This window comes from Lynx rufus, unplaced genomic scaffold (assembly GCF_022079265.1).
Source record: "Lynx rufus isolate CCGP_SWC_20201006 ecotype Redwood Valley unplaced genomic scaffold, mLynRuf1.p SCAF_25, whole genome shotgun sequence".
In the NCBI taxonomy this organism is placed as follows: domain Eukaryota; kingdom Metazoa; phylum Chordata; class Mammalia; order Carnivora; family Felidae; genus Lynx; species Lynx rufus.
The window spans coordinates 2,981,881-3,009,103 of record NW_025814840.1 but is presented as its reverse complement, the minus strand read 5'-3'; the positions used below and the strand labels follow the sequence as shown (position 1 = coordinate 3,009,103).

Sequence of the window (27,223 nt, the reverse complement as noted above, 5' to 3'; positions counted from 1 at the left end):
CTGAATGGGAGAAGATATTTGCAAATGATATATCCAAAGGGGGTTAATATCCAGAATATATAAAGAACACAACTCAATATCAAAAATACAAATAATCTGATTAAAGATAGGCAGAAGGCATGAAAAGACACTTCTCCAAGGAAGACATGCAGATGACCAACAGACACGAAAAAATACTCAACATCACTCATTTTCACGGCAGTGCAAATCAAAAGTGTAATGAGATACCACCTCACACCTATCAGAATGGCTAAATAAACAACACAAGAAACAAGTATTGATGAGGATGTGGAGAAAAATGAAGCCCTGTGCACTGATGGTGGGAAAGCAAACTGGTGCAGCCACTGTGGAAAACAGTATGGGGTTCCTCAAAAAAATTCAAAAATACAGTATAATCCCACTACTGGGTAGTTACCCAAAGAAAATGAAAACACTAATTTAAAATACATATGTACCCCTATTTTATTGCAGCGTTACTTATAATAGTTAAAATATTGGAATTGCCCAAGTGTCCCTTGGTAGATTAATAGGTAAGAAGATACGGTACACATATATATGATGGAATATTATTAAGCCATAAAAAAGAATGAAATCTTGCCATTTGTGACAACATGGATGGATCTAGAGGCTATTATGTTAAATCAAAGAAGTCATACAAGGACAAGTATCATGTCTTCACATATATGTCTTCACAATGAAAACAAACAAACAAACAAAACAGAAACAGACTCATGAATACAGAGAACAAACTGGTGGTTGCTAAAGGCAAGTGGGTAGGGGTTGGGTGAAATAGGTGAAGGAGATTAAGTGGTAGAAGGTTCTAGTTATGAAGTAAATAAGACGTGGGGATAAAAAGTACAGCATAGGGAATACAGTTAATAATATCATAATGATGCTGTACGATGACAGATGGCACCTACACTTGTCATGTTGTACACCTGAAACTAATAGAACATTGTACATAAGCTATACTTTAATAATAAAAATATAAATAAAAATAAGATAGAAATAAAGTTACAATTTAAAAAAATATCAAGAGAAAGAAGAGGATGAAGAGGAGCTAGAGGAAAGGCTAGAGGTCATCGCAATAAGCGATGAGCTTCCAGCCCAAATCTCATTTTTAATTTTCAGGAGAGAAGTTCATCTACATTATGAGCAATTTCCCAGTAAAAATATGTTCTAAATCCCTATCATTGCAGCATGCTATGAAAAGAGGTAACATATATTTTGATATCTAGTTTTGCTATCGGCTAGTTATATGAACACAATACATGAGTATTTGAGGTTGAGATGTATTTATCAATATAACAGCATGGGCCTCTGTCTGGGTCCATGAACATAAACATTCTTCCTAAAGTGATATCCAGGCTATAACAATATCTCCATTAAGTTCAGCATCTTCCTATGCTGAATGCGCAGTTCCGACGTTCCAATACGCATGGCCGGCCAGCCTGATGCCAGGATGTATATTGTGAGGGAGACACAGGGAAATATTTCAAATAAACTCATTCTAAATAACAATGAAGAATTAAGCAATGTTTATGAAGTCATTTTTATCAACAAGATTGTTGGGAGCACCAAATAAGAAAATGCAAGTGGGGTGCTGTCATAATGTCTGGCAAACAGTAAGAACTCAACAAATGCGGCACTATGATTAGGATGATCACCGTTCAGTGGCATTTCATTGGCCACCCCTGTATGTGAGCACGTATGTATTCTAATACAATACGTGCCATCCACTTGCACATGTGTATGCACGCATTCAGATGTGGGCTGTGTGAAATCATGAGTTGCTACATGGGACCGATTTCTACAGTTAAAATAAGTGTAGGATGCTAAGCGAAGTCAGTCAGTCAAAGACAAATACTCTATGTTTTCACTCATATGTGGAAGGTAGGAAACAAAACAGGTGAACATATGGGAAGGGGAAGAAAAAAGAAAGCAGGAAGCAATCCATAAGAGACTCTGAAAGATGGAGAACCGAGGGTGATGGAGGGAGGTGGATGGGGGATGGGCTAGATGCGGGATGGGCATTAAGGAGGGCACTTGTTAGGATAAGCACTGGGTGTTCCATGTAGGTGGTGAATCACTGAATTCTACTTCTGAAACAAATATTATCGTATACGTTAACTAACTGGAATTTAAATAAAAAATTGGGGAAAAAGGGTTATGTGGAAATATTATACAACCATGTGTTTTATTTTTTATTTTTAATTTTTTTATTTTATTTATTATTGAGAGAGAGAAAGTAAGAGAGTGAGCAGGGGAAGGGCAGAGAGAGGGGACAGAGAGTCACAACCAGGCTCTGTGCTGACAGCCGAGAGCCTGATGCAGGGCTTGAACCCATGTACTGTGAGATCATGACCTGAGCTGAGGTTGGGTGCTTAACTGACTGAGCCACGAGGTACCCCAAAAACATGTGTTTAAAAAAATTCAAAAGACCTAGATCTTTGATGTCAAGGTGACCTCACTATAAAGAATTGTACATGAAGATACACGGAGGTTGCTTTACATGGGGCTATCAATAATGTTGTTCTATGTGAAAAAACAAACCATAACTGTAAATTAAAGGGTACTCCAGGAAGATACCAAAGTATCAGGTGGGAATGTTCCTTAAAAAGAAACATTTTTGAGGGCACCTAGGTGGCTCAGTCAGTTAAGCACCCAACTTTGGCTCAGGTCATGATCTCATGGTTCGTGGGTTTGAGCCACTCATTGGGCTCTGTGCTAATAGCTGGGAGCCTGGAGTCTGCTTCAGATTCTGTGTCTCCTTCTCTCTCTGCCCCTCCCCCTCCCTCCCTCCTTCTCTCTGTCTCTCTGTCTCTCTCTCTCTCAAAAATAGAAACACTAAAAAAATTTAAAAAGAAACATTTCATGTGAAATTTTTAAGGAGAGACTTAAACATTTTTGGTTCATGCTGTTAATTATTACTATTTTTAATGAAATGTTCCCTTTAAATGGAGAAAAGAAAGCTGAGCACAAATCTCCAATAATAGCTAAAAGCCTGGATATTTTTCACATTTCATTTTATAGTTTTAATTCAGTTATGAAAAAGAAAATGCTCCAGTGACAACAATTAAAAACAAAACCTTCTCCTGGAGAAACTAATGAGGATCTAAGACAGGCCCTGCCTCCCCAGAATCTACAGCTTTCAAAAGATATCTAATAAGAAGTCCTCCACTCTCTTGCAAAGCAGACTGTTAATTAACATCCATTAATAAGAAACAAAATCTTTTAAATAACTTAAGGAAAGGAAGGTTGATGATTCATTGATTGGGATTGCAGAGGAAATGAGAGAGAAACCGATGGTTTCTCAGTGGCATTGAGATAAGTGTTGAAGGTTGAGGAATTTAACACAATTGCTGCACATAGTAAAATTGCTGATTGCTGAGAAGCACACTTTCTGCCGTAGTTTGCGTGCATGAGAGTACACTCTCGTGTGTGCTCATGTTTAAGTAAGTGCTGGGAGTGGGGAACAGATCACTGCAGGGGTGCTGAGCAGAGGTCCCACCAATGGGACCCTAAACGAACACAAGAGCTAAGTACATTAGGATGCCTCTGCAAAACTGACTTCAAAGCACGTATCTAGCTTGTGCCATTACATCACAACCCCTTGTCAAGCAGATTACCACCTTTAATTTTCAAGACTGTCACAGTTACGCTCTCCTTCTTGGATCCCTTGCTGTGTGGACCAAGTTTCTGATATTCCTCTGCTTCACACGTGTCCTCCTCTCCAGTTCTAAATGTGCACTCTTCTAAAGCTGTGACCGGGCTTCTAGGAGCGAGGTTTGCTGATTGTGTGACTGAGGACACTGCAGACTACAACCTCCTGGACGAATCCAGTCCATTCCCTGGTTTGTGCATGGCCAATAAAATAAGAATGGTTGTTACATTTTTTTAAGTTTATGTATTTATTTTTGAGAGAGAAAGAACACACACATAGGGGAGGGGCAGAGAGAGAGAGAGAGAGAGAGAGAGAGAGAGAGAGAATCCCAAGCAGCCTCCATACTGTCAGTGCAGAGCCTGAAGTGGAGCTCCAACCCACAAACCATGAGATCATGACCTGAGCTGAAATCAAGAGTGGGATGCTTAACCCACTGAGCCACCCAGGCACCACTGTTCTTATATTTTTAAATCGTTGGGGAGAATATCAAAGGAAGCATCATATTTCTTGGCATGTGAAAATTACACAAAATTCTACTTTCGCTGTTCACAGCCTTGTCTATCCGTTTACATCTGTTGATAGATGCCGGGCTACAAGTGCAGAGTGAAGAAACTTCAAGGAGGCCATCTGGCCTACAAAGCCTGAATTATTTACTCTCTGGTCTTTATAGACTCTTGCTCCAGGAAATCATTCTCCATACGCATAGATTTGGAAATAACTGCCATACTGTGAACCTATGATATAATTATAGGGTATGGAAAGTTATCCTGAAAAAGTGTGATAAAAAATCCACCTTATTACTTCATAATCACATGTCATATGGGAAAGATCCAACACAATGAATTTATTCTAGTAGGTAGATATTAGATGATAAGATGATACTGTTATTTCTAGTCTTATAAATGAAACTGAGCCCAAATAAAGTTTTGGGGAAAATCGGCATGTAAAACAAATTATACAGGTTGCATTCTAAAATGGATTCTTTTTATGCTTCTGTAAAGGTCAAGGATACTAACTATGCCAGATCACCTTCAGTAGAAAGTCTGTATCAGCACATGGAAATCTTTGAATGCCAGTATAGTCTGCTTTCTTGGGAAAGCTGAAAACCACATTTTACAATAAATGCCCATGAAAGATTGAGTCAGAAATTGTTCTTATTAGTATATAACTACAACAGTCATAATAGAATAGCGTTTAAAATTGTAAAACTGTATTATCTATATGTCTATATGTTTCCTACATACCTTGTAGGGTTGCTTAAATTTTGAATAGAATTGTTTCCAAAGGAAAAAGAGGCGGTCCATACTAATCCCATTGCCATACTAAGGGAAATACTATCCATATGATGTTTCTATTATTTTCCTCTACTAAAAACCTGTTCATTAAGCATTCCACCGTGCTCTCCTTAAAAAAAATCTAGTATTAATTTTATTGTAAAAGAATAAAAATGTCTAATCTCTGAATATTCAAAAAAGAGAAAATTCACCCTTTCTTTGAAAAAAATCAAAATAGTAGATTTAAACATGTTCCCTAAGGTTTACTGTGAATGTAAAGAAAATTATTATTTATTTTAAATGATACAGTTGTACTTCACTTTATAAATAAACTCTGTGAACACAAACCTGATTCACTCATAAAAGCTGATTGCAATTATTTATGTAACAAAAGCAACACTTATCTTAAAATACATTAATGCATTACTTCAAGTACATGAACCTCTATTGGTTACTGACCTTCCAAACCTTAGGCTAACAGCAATAATTATTATTAGTAATAAAATGCATCCCCTAGTGCATATTAAATGGTTCAATGTATTAAATATGCTGGTATCTACACACCTCTCCAAGATTATTTTGTAAGAAAAGTTTACTTTGGGGGCGCCAGGGTGACTCAGTCGGTTGAGCGGCCGACTTCGGCTCAGGTCATGATCTCACGCTCCGTGAGCTCGAGCCCCATGTCGGGCTCGGTGCTGACAGCTCGGAGCCTGGAGCCTGTTTCAGATTCTGTGTCTCCTTCTCTCTGACCCTCCCCCATTCATGCTCTGTCTCTCTCTGTCTCAAAAATAAATAAATGTTAAAAAAAATTAAAAAAAAAAGAAAAGTTTACTTTGTAGGAGAAAATCAAGAAGATACGTGCAAACAGTACATTTTTCTGAATTCTCTCATCCACCTAAAGCCAGACACTGGAAGGTATTCAACACCTTCTATTTCCTCTGCACGTGAATACTCAGGCCCCATCCATTTTTCTTAAAGAATATGTATATTTTTTTTTCTTTCAAGAGTCAGGCCTTTCAACATTGTTTTCGCTTTCACCCTCTCTCTTCTGCACTCAGATCCCAAGCTGCTCTGAGCAATCTCACCCTCCTTTGGCTGGAAGGACCCATCTTACAGGACAGGGATGTCAACAGATGAAGACCCACACAGAAAATTTAATGCATGCTGAATGTAGCGGGGGTGGGGGGGTCGGTGGAGAAAGAGAAGGAAGGGATGTCCCTCAGGGTGTTGCACTTGATGTGGGGGCAGCCATGGGGCAGGGAACTGGAAAAGGGGTTGGTGGTAGCGTCCCCTGCTGCCCGGGGAGGGAAAAGCAGGCCCTGTTTTCACATTGCCTGAAGGCCATCAGGGCGTAAGGTGCTGTGGGCAGAGAGCGTGGGCACATGTGCGCGCGTGTGTGTGTGCGCACACACATACATGTGTGTGTGCATGTGTGAGGGGTGGTCAGAGGCACTTAGTGCCCCCTTTCCCCAGCTTTTCTGCCTCTGAAGGGTAGTCTGTGGCTCCAGGGGAACTAAGTCCCAGAGAGATCTTACTGATGCCCCTGACTTAGAAAGATACCATCATCGTTGACAAGATGCTAACCTTCATGTCCCACAGGTCCTGAACAACAAGGACCTGTGACTGGTTTGGTGTCATTTACCCTAATGCATTCAACTTAGGTTCTGTAAGACGGCTTCTGACCTTTGCACCTGACTCCAAATCCTACTGTCCAGTTGCAGTGTGACCTGAGTTCCTTTCCTCCTTCACCACTGCGGGGCCATGAGTGGAGCTCATGGCTGCTTTCTCTATAATACTTTTAGAGTCTGGAAGCTTCTCTCCATTCCTGTCTCCACCCGTGCCTCCCAGAACCTCTTTCCTGGGGTTTCCCTCCAATGGTTTACTTATTGGCAGTCTCCCAAGGCTTGACCCACCTGGCTTACCGCTCTCAGATGCATTTTCTTCACGCATCACACCTCTTTTCAGGTTAGTGCTTCCACTGAAGGCCTACTTGATTCCCATTATCTCAGAATAAAGTCCAATCTTACCAGCCAAATTATTCTCAGTTTGGTCCAATTATTTTACTTTCCCTGCCTGCCTTTCCATTAGTCTATTCTAGGCAAACCGGTTTCTTCTTACGTTGACTTCTTCCCGACATGGGTGTTTCAGACCCCACACATCTGACCCCCACATGGCTGTTTCAGACCCACACAGCTGCCCCCAACATGGCTGTTTCAGATCCCACACATCTGACCCCGACATGAATGTTTCAGACCCACACATCTGACCCCGACATGGCTGTCCCACACAGCTGCCCCCAACATGGCTTTTTCAGATCCACACATCTGAGTGAAACACCAGCCACTGCAGTGAAAAGTAAGTCCTGGCTATATGCTGACCCTTGACCCTGCACAGGTTTTGAGACTGGAAACCCCACACATGCCCATTGTGCCTCATTTATACAAGTTATCTCATGTATAACTTTAGGGAAATATTTGCATTTGTATATTTTAACTCTCTTTTACACCATCTTGGAAAAAAATACCTTTCCCTTACACTGATGTTTTACAAGGAATACAAATCACATGAGATAAGCAGAGGGAAAATTATGCCCCTTTAACTAAAATAATGTAGAAAATGTTTATAAATGCAAAAGAGAATCTTAAAAACAGGAAGTCTGTTACAAGCTAAAAGATCCTTATTTTCCATGAAGAAAAGCGATACTTAAAAATTCATAATTAGGACATTTAATTCAAATATAAATATTTTACTTTGCTGAACTTTACTCGTAAAACTCAAATGGATTCCAAATTGTCATTGAATGGCTACCGAAGGAGACAATATTTTAAAGCCGAAATAGAATTTTAAAATCATCTAGAATTTGTTACGTTTGATGTGGTAAAAATGATATTCGCAGGGAATATTATTATGTGACTGTGAGTCTAATTTTTGTTTTTTTGGTTTTGTTTACCACCCATAGTTATGAAAGGAGACACAAATGAAAAATCAAAGATTAAAAGCCAAAAGAGTGGAAGGGACAGGAAAAAAGGAAGGAAATAGAGAGGAGGGAAGGCAAGTGAGTAGAACAAGCAGAGAACAGTGCTTGTTGTGGTTTGTGGAAGAAAACCCAAGGGCTTTGGAATAAGATGCACCTTCATTTGCACATTGACTGTCTCAACTAAGGAGCTTGTATCACTCAGTCTGCATAAGCCTCGGGTGTTTATAAAGCGTTAATTAGAATGATGGTTACTAGATATGAAGAGTCTAGTAAAAGCCCCAGACAATAGTAATTTGTGTTCATTCATACATCTTATTATTGTAATTTTACTGAGTACATAATCTGGCAGAATACAGAAGATACATAAGCACCTATGAATGAGCTGACATATCAATGGATAATTAGGAGGATTCAAAGCACATATCTGGCAATTCAAGTATTGTTAAAATGTAAAGTTTGTGAAGAGTCCATGGTTCCTCAATGATTGTTGTAATATTTTCAACAACTAACCTTGTAAAGTGTTCATCTGATGATACCAATTTTATTCTCATTTACTGTTGCCTTTCCTACATTTGAAAAATTATAAAGGCATATTACCCAGGGGTGTGTGTGTGTGTGTGTGTGTGTGTGTTTCCTTTCAACAATTTTGAAATCTATTCAGAATCATAAATTAAAATTATTACCTGCCACGTTCATGCATCCTACTTACCAAGTTATTTGGCTTTCCTTAATGTAACTGGAAGACATGTATTTTCACAGATTAATGGAATTTAGGCACATCCTTTGGAGGGGGTTGTGATTGGAAAGGCAGAGATGAAAGAGTTTTGCTTGGAAGGCAGTGCACGTTTCTAGTGCACGTGGAGAACAATGACATCGGTGGTCTGTAGGTCAACAAATGTCCTCCTTTTTAACCTACTTGGTCCCTTCCTGGCAATGTTTCACATTGAATAGGTGATTCCACTCAGAATTTCACAAACAAACCACTTGGAAAGAGTAAACCACTCCAGAGGCCACAGATGTGGGAGTTCGCCCTTTGCTTCTGATGGGGATAAAGAGCATGAGTTGCTCTACAGGAAATCAGATGCATCTCTAAGGCCATGGTGCTTCCTGACAGGAAGCTGGTGGCCAGCATGTTGGAACAGAGCAAAGAGAACCTTTCATTGGCAAGACCAAGATGGCTCATTGTTTTGCCACCTCCCCAGCGTACTGCTGGTTAGATACATTAATTTCTCCTTTAGAGGCCCAGTACTTTATAAAATTGCTTTGATGATGGCACACTGAGGGGTTTTATTATCCGTAATTTTTCATGGAAGTCAGCCTGTGTATTTGAGTATTTTTCCCTCTCGTGCTGACAATGGTCACACAAAAGGAGAAGGGATGAAGAGTTAGATGGAAACATAGAAAGTCTAGAATGCTATAAACATCAACTATCATTTGTAGGGAAAAGAAACTTTCAAAATATGGCAAAGGAATCAACCAACATAAGAGGTTGAAACACGGTATGTGAAGGGAAATCCTTAATCTTTTGTTTTATTGTATTTCAGTGACACATTAGCAATACATTTTTATGAGAACATTTGCTATGCTGTTTTCCTCACAGATAATGCTTCAGGCAATTGAAATCAACTTTGATTAATTATTATGGTTTGTTATCTGTACTCAATGTTTGGAATGTCATAAAGCATGTCTAAAAAATAAAACTAGGGATTTGATATCTGTGCAGTTTCCTCTCAAAGGAATGAGCGAAAATATAAACTCAGAGTTTAAATGATTTGTTTTTCTTGTTTACATACTGTAAGAGGAATAGTTTTGTAAATGGGGAAAAATGACATTGCTTCTGGAATTAAGAAAAATATCCAGGCATTAAGATATTTTTAAACACACACATATTTTCATCTAGCCATTAACGTATTCAACACATCTTTATTGGTATACATGTGGATGTGTAATTTATTCATCTAGCAATGTGAAGAGACTCAGGCTGAATTTTTTATAGGAGTAAAAATGGACTTAGTGGCCATGTTGCCCAGACCAAACATTGAAAGGTTCAAGAAAAAGAAACAGTCGAAACAGTCATGTCCAAGAGCACACAGCAGTAAACAGAATGGAATCCATGTTGAAGGGTCAGCTATAGAGGACAGGTACATAAAGCAAGTAATTTCACGATACCAACCACAGAGATATTAACTCAAAAGGATGCAAGAAGTCTTTACTAGAGGGTTGACAGCCAAGCCAACAGGCTAAGTAAGTAATCCTTAAAAGGAAACTAGGTTGCAGAGTGAGCTTCATATAAAATAGCCACATATAAAGATAAATGTGACCCAGCTCTTGCCTTCAAGATTTGGATGGTCCAGCTGGAAAAAAGGATGAGTTGTCCAGTGTGATAAACGTAATGTTAGTTGCAAGGCATACTAGATGGATGGAGCAGAGAATGAGTAACTCTCCAAGGGATGGAGAGAAAGGAAAACTTCTAGGGAAAGTCACCCGAGCTGGTTCTTCACAGATGAATAAGATGCTGGACAAACTCTAGGAAAGACATCAAGGCGTAAAATGCATGTTCTGTTTGAGTAACTCTTGTGTGGCCTGTATGATAACCAGGTAAAAGTTGAGTAGGTAAGTTTGAACGGGGAACACTTTATAGGCCAGGCTAATAGATTTGACCGTTTTTAAATTACCTTTTAGTGTTTATTTTCCAGAAAGAGTACTCCAAGAAAGCCGTGCAAGTTTGTGAGGCCATCCAGGAGACCGCTCTACTTCTCAGAATAACAGAGCATGGGCATCTTAACTGATAAAATAGCGAGGCATGAAGGAAGGCATTGATGCAATAAATAACTAACAGAACCACCAGAACTGATAAAGAAGGTGGGTATCCATATATCAGAAAGATGGCAAAAGCAAATCCAAGGTACTTCTCAAAATCTGGCTTAAGCAATTAAGTAGAGAGTGAATAAATAGAGGAATGTGGTGGCAGTGATGATTATTTAACTTGAGAGGTTAGACTAGATACTCAGCAGACAAGCAAATGGTCAAAAATAGGCTGAAAATAATCTGACATCCACTCAAAACACAAAATCTTTCAGTGGACTTTTGGTTGTATTCCTTCAATTTGCATTATAGCTCTTCAATTTTCTATCATATATTATAATTTATTTTGACTTCAAGGGGGTGAAACTCACTAGGGTGAATAAATAGGGTCATCTCACCTGTTCTGGGAAAACAACTACAAATATAATGCACTATAGTACTTTACGCATTATGTGCGTGTGCACTGAATCACAGAAAAATTATATGGTCAATAGTTACTTAAACTATATTCAGTGCAGCTGAATTTTAACATCCTAAAATAATTACAAAGGCACGTCCATTATATAATGGGGGAAATTCAAGCCATGAGCGATATAAAATTACATCCATTCTTGCTAGTCATTTGCCAGTAGCTGTCACACGATTGTTACTGGTTTTCTCGCATCTATCACAGCATTAGGTACGAGCTGCGGACAACTGATCTCAGGGAAATGGCTATTTCTGATCTCAGGAAAAGGGCACACCAACCCTTGAAAGCAGGGCTTTAAGTGATAAATAGAAAACAGCAAGTGGAAGTTCCTTTTGAGGATTCATATATGTTTTCTGCTTACACACATACAGATCCATTTGACATGAATTCTCCGATTAATCTTACTTCTCATCTCCCCTAAAGGCGCAGGTTAAAAATATATCATTATTTAAAGAAATAAATCATTAATTGTAATTTCTTCCTCAGTTATTCTCTAATTGGATGTGTGTTATTTTATTATTAGTTTGGTTTAACATTACTGGGGGAAAATGTCGACTCATTTTTTTTTTTTTTAATTTTCAGTGAGAAATAAACAATGCCGTATCTCGGGCTCTTAACACCAAGCCTCTGTTCTCTACAACCCTAAACTCCATGCGGATGTCCTCGTGAGTTAAAATGTGAATCACCTTAAAAACCCATCTTAATCAGGCTGAAGCTGAGATATTTTGTTTTTTAATAAAATGTTAGCAAATATTTCTTTGTGTTACCTTTAATTAAATATTTCTAAAAGCTCCATAGAAATAATTTAAAAGGATATAAAGGATGAAATGCAACAACCCTACATTGAAGGGAAGAGATCCAAAATGTGGTTTGAGGATGAAGGGCACCAGCATCCTTCTTCTTGAATTTTCTATCCTGAGGGAAATTATAAGAACGCATACTTCCCCAAAGACTGGATCAAAAGGAGAGTAGACACAGGTTTATGAAATCACTTACCTTAAGTTTCCAAATCAAAAAATACGCCATAGACTGTAAAATCAGACCTAGGTTCAAAAGGACTGGGAGTGTATATTTCAAGGAAAAAATATTAACACAGTTTTGCCTCAAAAGGACTGGGAGTGTGTATTTCAAGGAAAAAATATTAACACAGTTTTGGCGGGGGGAGTTTTGCATAGTTTATAGGGCAATAGGGGGAGGTACTGAGTAGGCTTTGGGGATATAAAATGGAAGCAGGGAACAGAAGGTATATTCTCACTTGCTAAAATTAAATTAGAACTCAGTGAGAATCTCTGGTTACTAGAGAAAAACCTGAGTTTTGGTCACAGGAGTTACGTCATATTTTGTTTAAACGGAGTAACCTGAACAAGGGAGTATGGGTCAACCAGAAGGTCAGAGAGCTGTGGAAGAAGTGGACAGAGGTCCCCTAAGTACCTTCTCCTGAATGCCTTTGTGTTTAGCAGTATCGTTTTGTGAGAGGCAAAGAGTACTGCATTTTCGATAGAACTTGAACTCTTCCCTCTAAAATTCTGACTCTTTTCGGAAGTTGATCTAATCATCTCAGTAATGAGATTTCCAGGATGCTGAAGTTTCGTGGATTTGTTCTGTAAAAAAACAGGGAGCGGTGTTGCCCAAGAGCAAAGAAGGTTGGGTGTTTGCCATATGGTTTGTCTGGCTGGAGCAGAGGAGGGAGGTGGTGTACCGGGTGGGTCACGTCTGCATCCGAGGAGGAGGCTGGACAGAGCACAGAGCAACCTGTAGTGGAAGCCGCCTGGACCCTGTGAGAAGGGGGCAGATGCAGAAGGGAACAAGGAGGTGGCACAGCACACAAGAAAGGACCCCGTGAGGGCAGCAGGGCTCCCTGTGATCTCCACAGGGTCTATATACCAGTTATGTCTCTAACCTGATGGATACGCTCTCTGTGGAGAGACGTCCCCACGACAAACATGCAGATCATAAAAATGGAGTCTAAGTCCTAAAAGGAGTGTAGGCACATAGAGAGATTTTATGGAAACTGACAAACGAGGCAGGCAGAACTCCCCCTGAGGCCATGCATCCCCTGATATCCAAGATGCCCACACGCCAGCCATGCCTGTGTCTCCTCGTCTGAGCTGTTCCTCAGACACCTCTATACTTTCAGTTCCCTGTGTCCACAGCCAAATGTCTACGCTCAATTCACGAGGCTCCTCACGCCCCTATACTTGTATCATATACTCGCGGTATTCTCATCAAGGACAAAAACAGTACTGCATTTCAAAGGAAAGGAACTTTTCATATGGCACATTACAAGATATTTACACAGTTTTGTATTCTTAAGAATGTTCTTTATATGGTCTGGAAATATAGCCAATAAAAACATTTAAAAATTATTAAAATTTCAAAATATTTCATTGATGATAGCTATGGAAAATGAAGAATATTTTACTTATTTTAATTCTTGAAGGTTGTATAAATCTCTGGACATACTGCATTTTATCCAAAATTACACATTTTTATGTGAAAATGTGCAGCATTACTAATTTGTTAATCTAAGTGGCAGTTGTGTTCTTGGTGTATGAATCAGGGCTCTGTAAATCTTCCTTAAAAAGGATGAAGATAAGGGAAAGCAAGTAAACTGCAGGAAAAGAGACTAAGAAGAAAATTTATATATTTCTTTTAACTTTGGTAATTAAAACAGTTAATTTTAAAGATGCCTGTGCATATATACTGTCTTCCAACTGCTTTGGCTGTGGGTCCGCCAAAACAAACATTTGAACTTCACTGAACTTTAAAAGACACATAATTAGGCTTCTTTACAATTCTAAAACTACAGTTTATTATACTCTATACTTTTAAAATGCCATACAATACTGGCCATGACTACTTTGGATAATAAGCCCAAATGGAGATTCTTTTTGTTTTTAAGTAGATTCCTAAGTGTAAGCAGCATCTTTAGTCAGATAAAGATTTCTAATCATGAGCTCACCATTGAACTCTCATGGCCAGATGTTATCATTCACCAGAATTTTATGTCTATATTTTTCTTTCCTAAAACAATATTCACATATATAAGTCTGCCTACATAGCATACCATTGAGTATTGTTTCTTTTTGAAATTTGTAAGAATAATCTCATTGTATAAAGAAAGAAATCATCTGAAACTTGTTTTCCTGACTCATGGTCAGGCAAAGCTGGTGTAAAAACAGTCATTAAGAAATTGATGTAAAACACATAGTTATTTAGTTGATCTTTGCTCTAACAATTCAAGTAAAAAAACAGCTCCAGGCAAAAAAATGGTGGTGACAGAATTTGTATTAATGCCTCCTGTTCTATCAGTTAGGTGAGTGTGCCTCTCCATGTACTGATAAATTCCCTACACTTTTGCTTATTAAACTTGACCCATTCGTTGTGGTATTCTGTTCGAGCTCTGTTACATAAGTGGAATACATAATGCTATTACTTGCGAATCACATATAATACATTAAGCATTATTGCTGGGTGTGCTGCATTATTTTATTTCATTTAATTAAAATTTGACCAGTTAGGATGGGCAAAGATATGCTGTGGTAACGAACAAACAGAAATAAAACAACAAAGAGCGTATAGGCTTTCTCTCATTCTCCATGTGCAAATGGTTCTGTGATCAAAGTCGCTCAGAAGACCAGTTGAGCCAAAGCGAATGATGGCACACTTAGCATATGGAAGGAAATGTGGCGAATTGTAGCTGGCTGTCAAACTTTTCTTTCAGAGTTGATTTGTGTAATTTCACTGCTGTAATCACAGATATCATGGCTGCACATCACCAAAGAAAACAAAAAGAAGAGCGGAACACGCGCAGAAGTACCATCCTGTAACATGCCTGTTCGGAGAACCAGAAATGTTTGCTACTGGGTCTAAGGGCTAACCTGTCTCACAAAACCATTACGAGAGACTCAGGATCAGCGTTTGTGAAGGAAGGAAACTAAAGCTTTGAGAGATGAAGTACAGTTAACCAGTATAAAATCATGAGTCCAGGGGCACCTGGGTGGCTCAGTAGGGTAGGTGTCAGACTAGCTCAGGTCATGATCTCACGGTTTGTGAGTTCAAGCCCCACGTGGGGCTCTGTGCTGACAGCTCAGAGCCTGGAGCCTGCTTTTCAGATTCTGTGTCTCCTTCCCTGTCTGCACCTCCCCCCCCACTCATGCTCTGTCTCTGTCTCTCAAAGAATGAATAAATGTTACAAAACATTAAGAAAAATAAATAAAATCTAAACATTTAAAAAAGCATTCATCCAGTAATTCTCAGAATGAAATACTAATGTTTCCGAAGCCTTTTCTTCCATTGTTAGCATTTTAATTGCATATTAAATATACTTTACTAGACTAATCATAAGCAATTTATTATACCCTCTAATCATTACCAGATGAACAGGGCTCTTCTTAAAAAGTACGTACTGATATGACATAATGACCTTGCCTACTTGCCCAAGCAATAATACCAGTACCACGCACCTGCACCTCTGTGGTGCCCTACCCCCTCCTCTCTGCTCCAGGATGCAATCTCTCTTGCAGATGCCAGACAAGGGCCAACCCTGTAAGCAGACCTTGCTATGGACAGCAGTGTCTGTTCTCTGCATACTATGCAAGTAAATTGCGTTGAATGTGGAGGTATCACATCTTCCCTCTGATCTGAAATTTATAAACATCATGCATTGACAAACCATGAAGCTATCTTAAGCAAATATATTTTCAAGAAGCCACACGTGTGAAAAATGCAATGTGCTTTAAGATTTTAGATCAAGTCTCTGAAATGTGTAGAAGAGAAAGAAGTGACATGAGCACAAGGGATGGGAGGACCGCAGAAAGGGGACCAGGTCATAGCCTGGTAGCACTTTTCCTCTTTCTAGAATTAATGACTAGAATGGCAGAAAGATACAAAGAGGCCCAAGTCTATGCAATATGATAGTTTAAAAGCTTTAATTTTATAACTATGAATAAGAAACAAAGTCTGCAAGTATAGTCCTATTGCTTCCTAATCCTAGGAACGGGGCTGAGATTTGGTTGTTTTACCTGAAATCATGTAAAGGAAAACTGGCTATACTGACATACGGTGGTAAACAGAAGTAAACAGATTTCAGTAAGCTGTGATTCTTCCAGGTATACGAATGTCCTTCACACCTTCATGTCATAGCATCTGCTACTGCCTCTGTTTGAGCTCAGTTCTCTTCCCTCTATCACAAATCTCTGCCTCTGCTTACCCTAGTCCTGTTCAAGGCACAACTTACAACTGTTCTTTAAGAAAAACAGTTTAACGAGGCTAACTCCAGAATGGTTTTGTTAGCAATTTTGTTTTCCCGTAAAATTCTGTGAATGCCACTTTGACAGCTTTATGAGGTTTCTTGTCTGCGTCCCTAACTATGCTATAAAATCTTTAAGGGATGTGTTACTTTTCTACGGCTGATGTAACAAACCACCACTGACTATGTAGCTCAGAACAACAGTTCCGTGAGACACAAGTCTCACTGGCATAAGATAAAGGTGTGGACAGGGATGTGTTCTCCTGGGGTCTACAGCAGAATCCATTTTCTTGCCTTTCCTAGCTTCCAGAAGCTGTCCACGTCTCTTGGCTCATGGTCTTTTCTCCATCTTTAAAGGTAATAACAGCCAGATAATCTCTTCTCCTAGCACATCACTGTCACTTCCTCCACACTCACATTCCTCTCCCACTCAGAATTAAATGGCTTCAGTTTTTCACTTTTAAGAAGCCTGATGATCACATTGGGTCCTCTGGATAATCCATGATAATCTCTTTATTTGAAAGTCAGGTGATTAGCTAACTTAGTTTTATCTGAAACCTTAATTGCCCTTAGCCATGTAATGTAATATATTCCTAGGTTCTCGTGAATTAGGATGTGGAATCTTTGGAAAGCTATTGTTTTGTTTATCCCAAGGGGATAAAGACTTTTCTGGTGTGTGTCATGAATTCAATAACTATGGTACTGAAACAATCAAGTTTCAGGACATAGTTAGCTCATCTATTCAGTACCATGGACAGAAGGGGATATATTTTATTTTATTGAACATTTGAAGCATGAGGACCTTCTACATGGACAATGTCCAGGTCAATTTGACTACATTATTTTATGAATCTCCTATCAAAGGGTTACCTTAAATTAAGCTCTTCATGTAACAGATGAGGAAACTATGTCCCAGATAGGGGAAGTGATGCTCTCAAGGTCATCCAGCTTGTTAGTGGAATAGCTGAAGCTTCTGTCTTCTCAAATCTTAGCCCTGTCATTTTTGGATATCCCTTTGGCAATATGGTCTTATATAAGTGGACTCGTGTATGAATCCTCTGCTCTCAAAGTCACTTGAAGGCATCATCTCAATGCTGTGATTGGAAGCACACTGGGTCACCAATGTCCATGTTAAGATTTTGTCTCCGTGTTCCCAAATTTGCAAACTCTTCAAGGATCAAAGCGATACCTTATGCACAGAAATTCTTAATATTCTGACGCCATTCTAGTTCTTCACAGAAGTGGGGAGACTACTTCATTCCCCCACTTGTGTCACATTTTGTACCTCTCAGAACACAGTAGAGCTCCTTAAACTCTGGGGACTCGGGATCTTTTATGAAAAAAAGAATTCAGCTTTTATGACCATATGTTTTAGACAGGCATTTATGACACTTAGGCTGGGGTACTAAATTCAGGGAGAAACTATGTATTTTACTCTATTTTGATTGCAATCTAATGAGTATGTTTTGAAAAGAAGGATATGGTCTAAGAAATAATTGACAGACTTATAAATACGATTGTTTTTTTCAAAATTCAAATTTGTACTATGGGGAAAGAAATCTGTCCCAGGAATCTCTGCACATTGTTAATATATCTAGAGTATATTTAGTTACATTCAGTAAGGGCATTTAATGATAATTAACATCCTAAAGTTCTCAGGTAAAAATTTACCCAGACAAAACAACAGAGAAAAAGAGAAAAATGAGATGGCTAATGGGATTAGGAGGGTGCCCCGCTTCCCTTCTTCACACTTGTATCCCTATACCAAAAATCCTGTCCTTTACCCCTCGTGTCCCCTGAGGAAGACAAAAATTGTTAGGGAGTATTACATTTAATCTTTCAAAATAGTAATTTTTGATGTTTTCATATTGAATTACAATGGGTATGGAAAATAATTCATGACCATTTTCCTTACAGTCTTTAAAAAATTTACATATATATGTATTTTTAATTAATTACAAATTCAATTTTTGTATTACATAAAGGGGCTACAAAAAATTTAAAATTCTTTTCTTTTTTTGATTCTTTTTATTTATTTTAAAACTTTTTTAGCTATGTTATTTTATTTTATTTTTAAAATTTTTAATATATGAAATTTATTGTCAAATTGGATTCCATACAACACCCAGTGCTCATCCCAAAAGATGCCCTCTTCAATACCCATCACCCATAAAATTATTTTCAATTTCCATAGTTTATAATATGATTTATTCAGACAAACATAACTTCAAAAACTGAGTCCATGAGAAAGTATACATATTTTCTGTGATGTTATTCTTAAAATCTTATTTGGTCAACTGGTTGTTTCTTGAAGCGGGCTCTAAATTTACTCATTTTATAATATTAAAAGGGAAAAAAAGGCCTACAAACTCTAAATTTTTAGAGAAAAATCCTGCATTCCAGAATGCTAGATTGATGTTCCTTTATTTCTTTATCATTTTGGCTTTATATGATTATTTTAACAAATTAAACACAAAATAGCAATGTCTTTTTCTTTCTTGAGAGAAAAATTATGTTTATTATTCTTTGTAGGAATATCCAATATACAATTGTTACCTTACCAATTGTATACTAGACATTCTCATAAAGAAAAACAATTCATTGAATTGTACACAAGGATCCAGAGAGGAATCAAAATTAAATATATATTTCTTTCAACAAAAAACAAAGTCAGAATAATTGTAAGAATTGATAATTTCCTACCCCATTGGTGATTTTTTTAGAAAAATCAGAGCAAAGCATTGAGGATTACTTACTATTACTTTTGCAAAATTTTAACGCCATTCTAAATTAACTACTTGCTCTTTCAAACTCAATGTACCCACAACTAAACTCATGATCGCCCCTCTGTCCGTGGTCATTTTAGGGCTTCCATCTCAGTGAATGGACCAGCTCTGGGAATACTTCCGTACATCTTTGCCTCCCCTCACTCCCCTCACTCTTGGCTTTTAATAAATCACACATCACACGTGTATGTGTATGTGTATGTGTGTGCATTCTGTGTGTTTGTATTAATCTCTCCACCAGTCTCTAGATCCAGTTTCCTTCTCGACCCAACCCTCCTCCTCCATACCATCTCCTGGTTAGACTATGTCACAGGTGTGTATCTTGCCTGTGTGAGTCTTCTGCATCAATCTTTACGGGAATCCATTCTTTCACTGTATCTAGTGATCTGTCTTAGAACAAATGGGATTTTATTGTCACATATTTTCTTGCACTCCTGCTTCTATAACTCCAATGGCTTCACTTACAATTAAAACTAAACAACTAAAACTAAAATTTATCATTTTGACTATCAACAAACCTTGGTCCCTGCATATCTCCTCAGTTTCATTAGCATCTGATTTACACAGGCCTTCATTCAGACTCTTAGCCATACCATGCTTACTTCTGATCATGGTGCCTTACTCTCTCCATCGGGATGGGGATATTATTTTCTCCATCTGTTATAAACTCTTTGTCCCAGTGCTCTCCACAGAACCTGGCATGTAGTAGCAATCCTATAAAACTGTGTTGAGTGAATAAATAATTAAATGAATGAACAGTGAAAGTAATTAGCACAAGATATATATTACATATTCACTAACAGATATTTAATGAATTCTTTAAAAAATATTCACTAACAGAGATGAAGTGATTCATAGAAAAATTCATTTCTCGGGGCGCCTGGGTGGCGCAGTCGGTTAAGCATCCGACTTCAGCCAGGTCACGATCTCGCGGTCCATGAGTTCGAGCCCCGCGTCGGGCTCTGGGCTGATGGCTCAGAGCCTGGAGCCTGTTTCCGATTCTGTGTCTCCCTCTCTCTCTGCCCCTCCCCCGTTCATGCTCTCTCTCTGTCCCAAAAATAAATAAACGTTGAAAAAAAAAAAATTAAAAAAAAAAAAAAAAAAAAAGAAAAATTCATTTCTCTGAAGCAATAACGATTATGTCCTAAACAGAATAATCATAATGGCTCAGTTTAGAGGTAGCAGTTCATTTCATTTCACATGTTCTTATTTTTGTATATTTTAAAGAAAATCCATTGAAACTAAGGAAAAAGGAAAAAGTGCATATCTGCCAATAAATACCTGAAATATATTTTCTATAAAAAGTATCAGTCTTTACTAAAGTGACTTTGACCCATGTTTATTTCTTGTAAGTATCTGTTTCTTATCTTCCAAAGTGAAGCAGGAAGACTGATGATAAAGTTTGATAAACCTATTCAGACATAAGTTTTTTTTTTTAATTTTTTTTTCAACGTTTTTTATTTATTTTTGGGACAGAGCGAGACAGAGCATGAACGGGGGAGGGGCAGAGAGAGAGGGAGACACAGAATCGGAAACAGGCTCCAGGCTCTGGGCCATCAGCCCAGAGCCCGACGCGGGGCTCGAACCCACGGACCGCGAGATCGTGACCTGGCTGAAGTCGGACGCTTAACCGACTGAGCCACCCAGGCGCCCCATAAGTTTTTTTTTTTAATTTACTTTAAGAGCATATCTTCAAATAACTTTATATCATACTTTTTAAAATGATTTCCAAACCTCACACCTGAAAGAAATTTCAAAAAATACTTAAGAAATGTATTTCAGAAGTACCAGTAAAGTTATTTCCTTTTTTTCTAGTTTTATACAATGAAATTCTACAATCCAATCCAATTCATCAGTATAATTGGCTAATGTATTGAAATAAAAGTGTTGCCAAACTTGTCATACATACAGCATATTGAGAAGAGCCTATTTTGAGAATTTCCGAAGTTAGAATACAATTTTCTCTTTGTGCATACTTTCAAAATTCACTTGCTCTTACATATCCTTCATTAAAGGAAGTGAAATATTCATTCATTCATTCATTCATTCATTCATTCATTCATTCATAGGTACAGGCTTTCTGTTCCCTCTTAGAGCAATATGTCTTTGTAATTTGGTATAGATTCAAAAAATGCATTTAAAAATGGGTGTAGGGGTCTTTTTGACTGCTTTTTGTCTTTTTGCTTTTTGACTGCTTTTTGCCGTGTTATCTCTCAGAGCTGCTGAGAGCAAGATGTCTTTAGGAAAGGCTGAAATTAAGCATCCTGCCCCCCAACATCAAAGCCATGACCATTATGCCAGATGGCCAGTTCAGACATCAGCCCCCTTGACTACAAAGGAAAATGTACTGTACCCTTCTACGTTCTTGACCTAACCCTTGTGTGCCCAATGGAGATCACTGCTCTCAGTGACATGGCAGGAGAATTTAAAAAAATAATAATAATGTTTATTCCTTTTATTGAGAGGTAGAGAGAGACAGAGTATGAGAGAGAGGGAGACACAGAATCCAAAGCAGGCTCCAGGCTCTGAGCTGTAAGGACAGAGCCTGACATGGGGCCCGAACTCATGAACTGTGAGATCATGACCTGAGCTGAAGTTGGATGCTTAACCGACTGAGCCACCCAGGTGATCCAGGGCAGGAGAATTTTAAAAAGTCAACTGCCAAGTTCTCCTGCAGACTCCCATTTCTGTCGCCTGGCATGGATAAACACACCCGAGAAACAAAGAGCACTGGGACCCATCATTGTTCCCCTAGTATCAGACCCCAAGTGAACCATCACTCGGGAGAGTGGAGTCTTAAAGGCTGATGAGGGCATCTCATGCAGGGGCCTCTTTATCACTGATGATGGAACTGTCTTTGGGCAGATGACTGTGAGTGACCTGCCTGTTGGCTGCTCTGTGTTTGAGACTCTCAGACTAGTTCAGGCCTTCCAGCTTACTGCCAGGCGCAGGAAGCGTGCCCAGCTGGCTGGAAGCCTGGCCGTGACTCCATCAAGCCTGATATCCAGAAGAGCAAGGAATAATTCTCTAAGCAGAAGTGAGCACAGAGCCATTTTAGGTCCTGGCTGCGGTGGGCAGCCATGAAAACAAAATCTGTTTTGTACAACTGTCATGCTCAAAACACAAAACTTTAGGTGCAGATGTGGAATGGGACAGGACAGGCCCTTCCCGCAGGGACTGGGGACACCAGCCTTTCTTCCTCTGGACAGAATGGCCTGAGCTGTGCTGTGGGGCAAGCCAACTGCTGTGTCCAGGAGCGGGCTTCCCTTGCCATCTTTTGTTGTTTCTATTAAACTTGAACTGAGCCAAAAAAAGTTAAATATGGCCATATGAATCCCATAAGCATAAAACTCTGAATGAGATTCAATTGTATCCAACGCTTACTGAATATGTTTTTTTATAGTGTAAGTCACTGATTTTTTTTTTAACAATCTATTCATTACTTATTTGCTCTACCAAAACATGTCAGCAATCTTAAATTGCAGCATTTTAATGCTGGATTAAATGCTGGAGGGCGTTGTCCTACTGGAGGGCATTGTCCAAGGTCAACAAGGAATATTGCCATTTGACACTTCCCTATGTTGGGGGACATGGTTGAATCTCTTCTGTTTTTAAAGTGCTTCTTTAGAAGTTTCTAGTTATTCTTATTAGCAGTCCCATCACTGGTCAGTTGTTCCTTCCAGTAATCTCTAGTGAAGGGATGGGGCTGGTGGAAAATCCAGAATTAAAGAGTTTCTTGGCAAGGCTGTTTGCATAATACTGTCTTTTAACATCAGCATGAGCACTGAACTTGGAAAACTCTTCAAGTTTCAGTAAATGGAAGCTGATTTTCATATGATTTTTAACAGGTACGTTAGTCTGTGTATTTTTTGTTTATGCTATGGAATGGAGCGGCTGGTATCGTACAACACACAGAAATACATCACGCCTGTATTCAGATGTCACACTTGTGGATGTCTGCTCCCAAAGCCACATTAAATGGTTTGAAAAAAAGGGCCTGCTCGTGTCAGGTCTGATGGAGGCAGGGAGTGCCCGTGACCGATGTAGGCCGCCTGCACTGGCTCTGGTCCAGTGGCCTCAGGTGACTGGGCAGCTGTCCTTCTAGGTTCTGTTTTTTTCCCAAGAATATATCTCACTTTCCATATTTAAATGAACTCCCATGGAACTGATAATTTAACAGGTGCTATTTGGCAACGGTCCTAGTTTGGATTTAAATCTTACAAATTTAGAGATTAAATTGAAAATGTTTTCAAACTTCATTATCTTGGGGGAAGGAAATCAGACAGCATCTCCTCTGAAGTGTTCATCTGATAACAGAAGGAAGCTTTAGAGGTTTTGAAGTGTGCGTGTACTCTGGGAATTTTTTTTCTAAAATGCTAACCTAATTTCTTTCTGTAACAAATGAGATTAAAAGTCCAGTTAAGATTGCTTTTTTCAATGTTGACCAAACGGTTAAAAACTTGGAGTGACTGGAGCCAGGAAAATGCTTGTTGTACTTTCTAGGATTTAAATGATCTAAAGAGAGGAAGGTGACAAGAGTAGAGCAGGTGCTGTGTATGAGAGAGAGATAGAAACAGAGAGACAAGACAAAGAAACAGGAAAAAGAAGAAATAAGGAAGCAAGAGAGGGTTGCATGAAATGTGAGGAAAAAATGAGAAGAAAGTGATAAGAGAAACGTCTGCCTGAGTGAAGAAAGGGTAGTAGGAAGGAACTAAAGGAAAGTCCTGCATGTAAAAGGAACTAATCAAAACTGACAAAGAGGTGAAGGAGGTAAAGAACATGAAAGAAAAATGTGGAAAGGGTACAGACAACCAAGTGGTTACCGAGTTTCTACTCTACACCAGACGCCTTAACAAGTGCAGCTCAGAAATGCCAGGCTCGATGAGCAGAAAATCATGCAGAGAATTATGGTTCCCAGAAAAAAAGGATGCAGAAGGCAACTGATTGCTCTAAGAAAGGTACGGTCCATTTAAGATGTAGCAGGTGAGTGTGTGTGTGTGTGTAAATGTTTTCAGGCCAAGGGAACCTAAATAAATACTGAGTAATGATGAGGAAACATTAAGTTGACCTTACTTTTAATTTGAAAATAGTAATAATTATTATAATATACTAAAACGCATGTATTAATCACTGCCGATATGCTAGGAAGCATAGAAAGCAGTTTTCGTGCACATCAGTTAATCCTAACAGCAATCTAATCAGAGCTGCTATTACCCTTGTTTAACGGATGGAGATCTGAGTCTTAGTGAGATTACATAACTCATCAAAATTCATCCATTGATTGTGCCAGGATTTGAAGAAGGTCTATGTGACTCCAAAGCTCATGCTTCAACTACTGTGCCACCGATAATCTTCCATATCCACACACCACCAATGGGTATCATCTGTTAATCCTCCCATGTTCCCCTTGGCTTTGCACACATGAATGCTTAATATAGCAGGTTTGGATCTAATGCATACTGTCACTCAGTTTCCAAGTAACTTAAACTATCTCATCCTAAAATCTTTCTAGGGCTAGCTACAGCTAGCACAGACTTGGAACATACTTGTAAGAATGCCATCCTTTTATTTTTAAGTTTATTATTTTGAGACAGAGAGACAGACAGACAGAGACAGACAGAGACAGTTAGAGACAGAGAGCATGGGCTGGGGAGGGGCAGAGAGAGAGGACATAAAGAATCCCAAGCAGGCTCTGTGAGATCAGTGTAGAGCCTGATACGGGGCTCGAACTCACGAATGGTGAGATCATGACCTGAGCCGAAATCAAGAGGCAGACGCTTAACTGACTGAGCCACCCAGGCACCCTGTCATCCTTTTAACTCCAGCCTTCACAATGTACAGTATGTCGATTAATATGTGTAATCTGTTTGTCCGTCGCACGGATGTTTCATACGAACTAGGCTGTAGCATTCACGAGGTCAAAAATGTACCTTATCGATATTTGTATCCCCAGAACTTAGCAAGAAGCTGGCACATGATAGATGTTATACATATATGTTGACTAAACGGACAACAGGGGTTGATCATGGCTCCATCATTCTCCAAGGATCCAAGAAGGGTCAGGGTCCACAGTGTTCAACTTTCATGAGTCCTCTAACCCTCTGTACTAAAACTATGAAATTTAGTAGTTACGACTGTGGCAGCATAAGCCAGGCAGCCTGAAGGACGATCGTGGCACTCTGAACCAAGACAGCTTGGTATCTTTAAAGCCTCAATTTTCACATCTGGGAAACAGGACTAATAAGAGAATTTATCCCATGGGACTTGAGTGAAGGTTAAATAAATTAAACGAGAGAATATATACTCAGCTGAACACTCCTGTTTGCTTCCTGCTGTCCTAGAAATCCGGCTCTTCCCAGAGATTGTTTTCCCATAGCACTGCCCTCCTATTCAGAAAGATGTATACATACACACACATTGTGCACATCACGGGGAAATAAATATGCAGTGTGAGCAGAGGAGAGTGCATAGTGTGTGTTGGGTGGCTGGCACACAGAAACCACACAGCTACAGGTATTAGAAAACTGCCGTGCACGTAACAGGCGCTGCACATGCTTGTTACACCTGAAGAGATGAACGAATGAAGGGAAATAAAGGACACAGTGCACGGCTGACGTTTCCCCGTAGAGACATTACCGGAAGTGCATCCCACAGACCCACTGGACCAGCTACGGCCACACCCGGGACGGAGCCACGCACTCTGGACGACGGGGCTGGCACTCCCTCTTCACACAAGGTCTCAGGCTCAGTCTGAACAGCTCTCATCAGTATTCCGACTGTTCACTAGAGACACTTAATAAACTCAGAGTAGTTGGACAGTCCTCGCCGAACAGTCTAATTGAGTGGCCCTGAGGGGCGGTGTCGAGGCTTCCACGAGGAGGAAAGATTAGTGGTGAGAACAGGGCTACTGATCTAGGAATAAACACCACTGTGTGAGCTGCCAACCTCGTGAACAAATGCCCAGAACGGCAGCTGATGATCAGATAAAAAAAAGGCAGGAAGCACACCTGAGGAAAGATGGGTTCGGTCTGACGTTTCCACAGACTTTTCTAAATGGCACGCCACGATGGGATAAATGCCAGCGGAATCTCTAAAACACGACGTATCTGTGTGTAGTTATAGCTCACCTAAGCCATTTTCCCAACACGATGCAAAAGAGTAGGTCCGTGCAGCATCTCGGTACACGGGTGTTCAGTGATTGTGTCCCCATGTCAATGCTGAGCCCCGCCATAGACATCAAACCCTCACCAAGTGCATTTCTCCACTGTGGTTTGAACTCAGTCAGTATTCTCAAACCTCACCCGCATGCCCTATTTTGTCAAAAGACGTACTTCATCTCTCAATTTTTTTTTTTTAATTTCAATGCTTACTTATTTCAATAGCCACTAATTGGGTCATTCCATCAAGGGCTGAGGAAAACAAATGAGACAGTCTCTGTCTTCAGCAATTTATAATCTAAACATAAAACAAACATCATATGATGTGTTAGAATATAAAGGGGGAAGACAGACATTACTTTTCCAGCTTGACTGAGGTATCATTTACAACAACTGTACATATTTAAGGTGTAGAGTGTGATGCCTTGATACTTACGCATTGCAAAATGATAACTATAGTCAACCAAATTAACACAATTTCATCCTGCATAGTTGTCCTATTTATTTATGTATTTATGTATTTACTTTGCTGTGTATGTATGTATGCGTGCATGCTTGTGTGTATTCTGCTGTGGTGAGACCACCCAATATCTACTCTTTCAGCAAATTTCAAGAACACAGTGCAGTATTATTAACTATCATCACCCCAGAACTTATTCTTCTATAACTGGAAGTTTCTACCCTTTGACTAACTTCTCCACATTTAATTTTGATTACGTGTCATTAGTAGCAACACCAAAAAGCAATGAATGGGTTAGTACCAAGGAACAAAGATAATTCAAATAAAGTCAGGAGGGGAAGACTGGATTTTGATGCCCAGCAGGTGGCTTTTGCACCTGG

General features: G+C 39.2%; 1 protein-coding gene and 1 pseudogene across 17 annotated transcripts in view; one reads left to right on the top strand and one right to left on the bottom strand.

Annotated features, from left to right (window-relative positions):
• PCDH15 (protocadherin related 15) overlaps window positions 1–27,223 on the bottom strand; it is a 789,181-nt gene that overhangs the window by 752,399 nt on the left and 9,559 nt on the right. The window lies entirely within an intron of this gene.
• LOC124518643 (peroxiredoxin-1-like) lies at window positions 21,460–22,267 on the top strand (annotated as a pseudogene).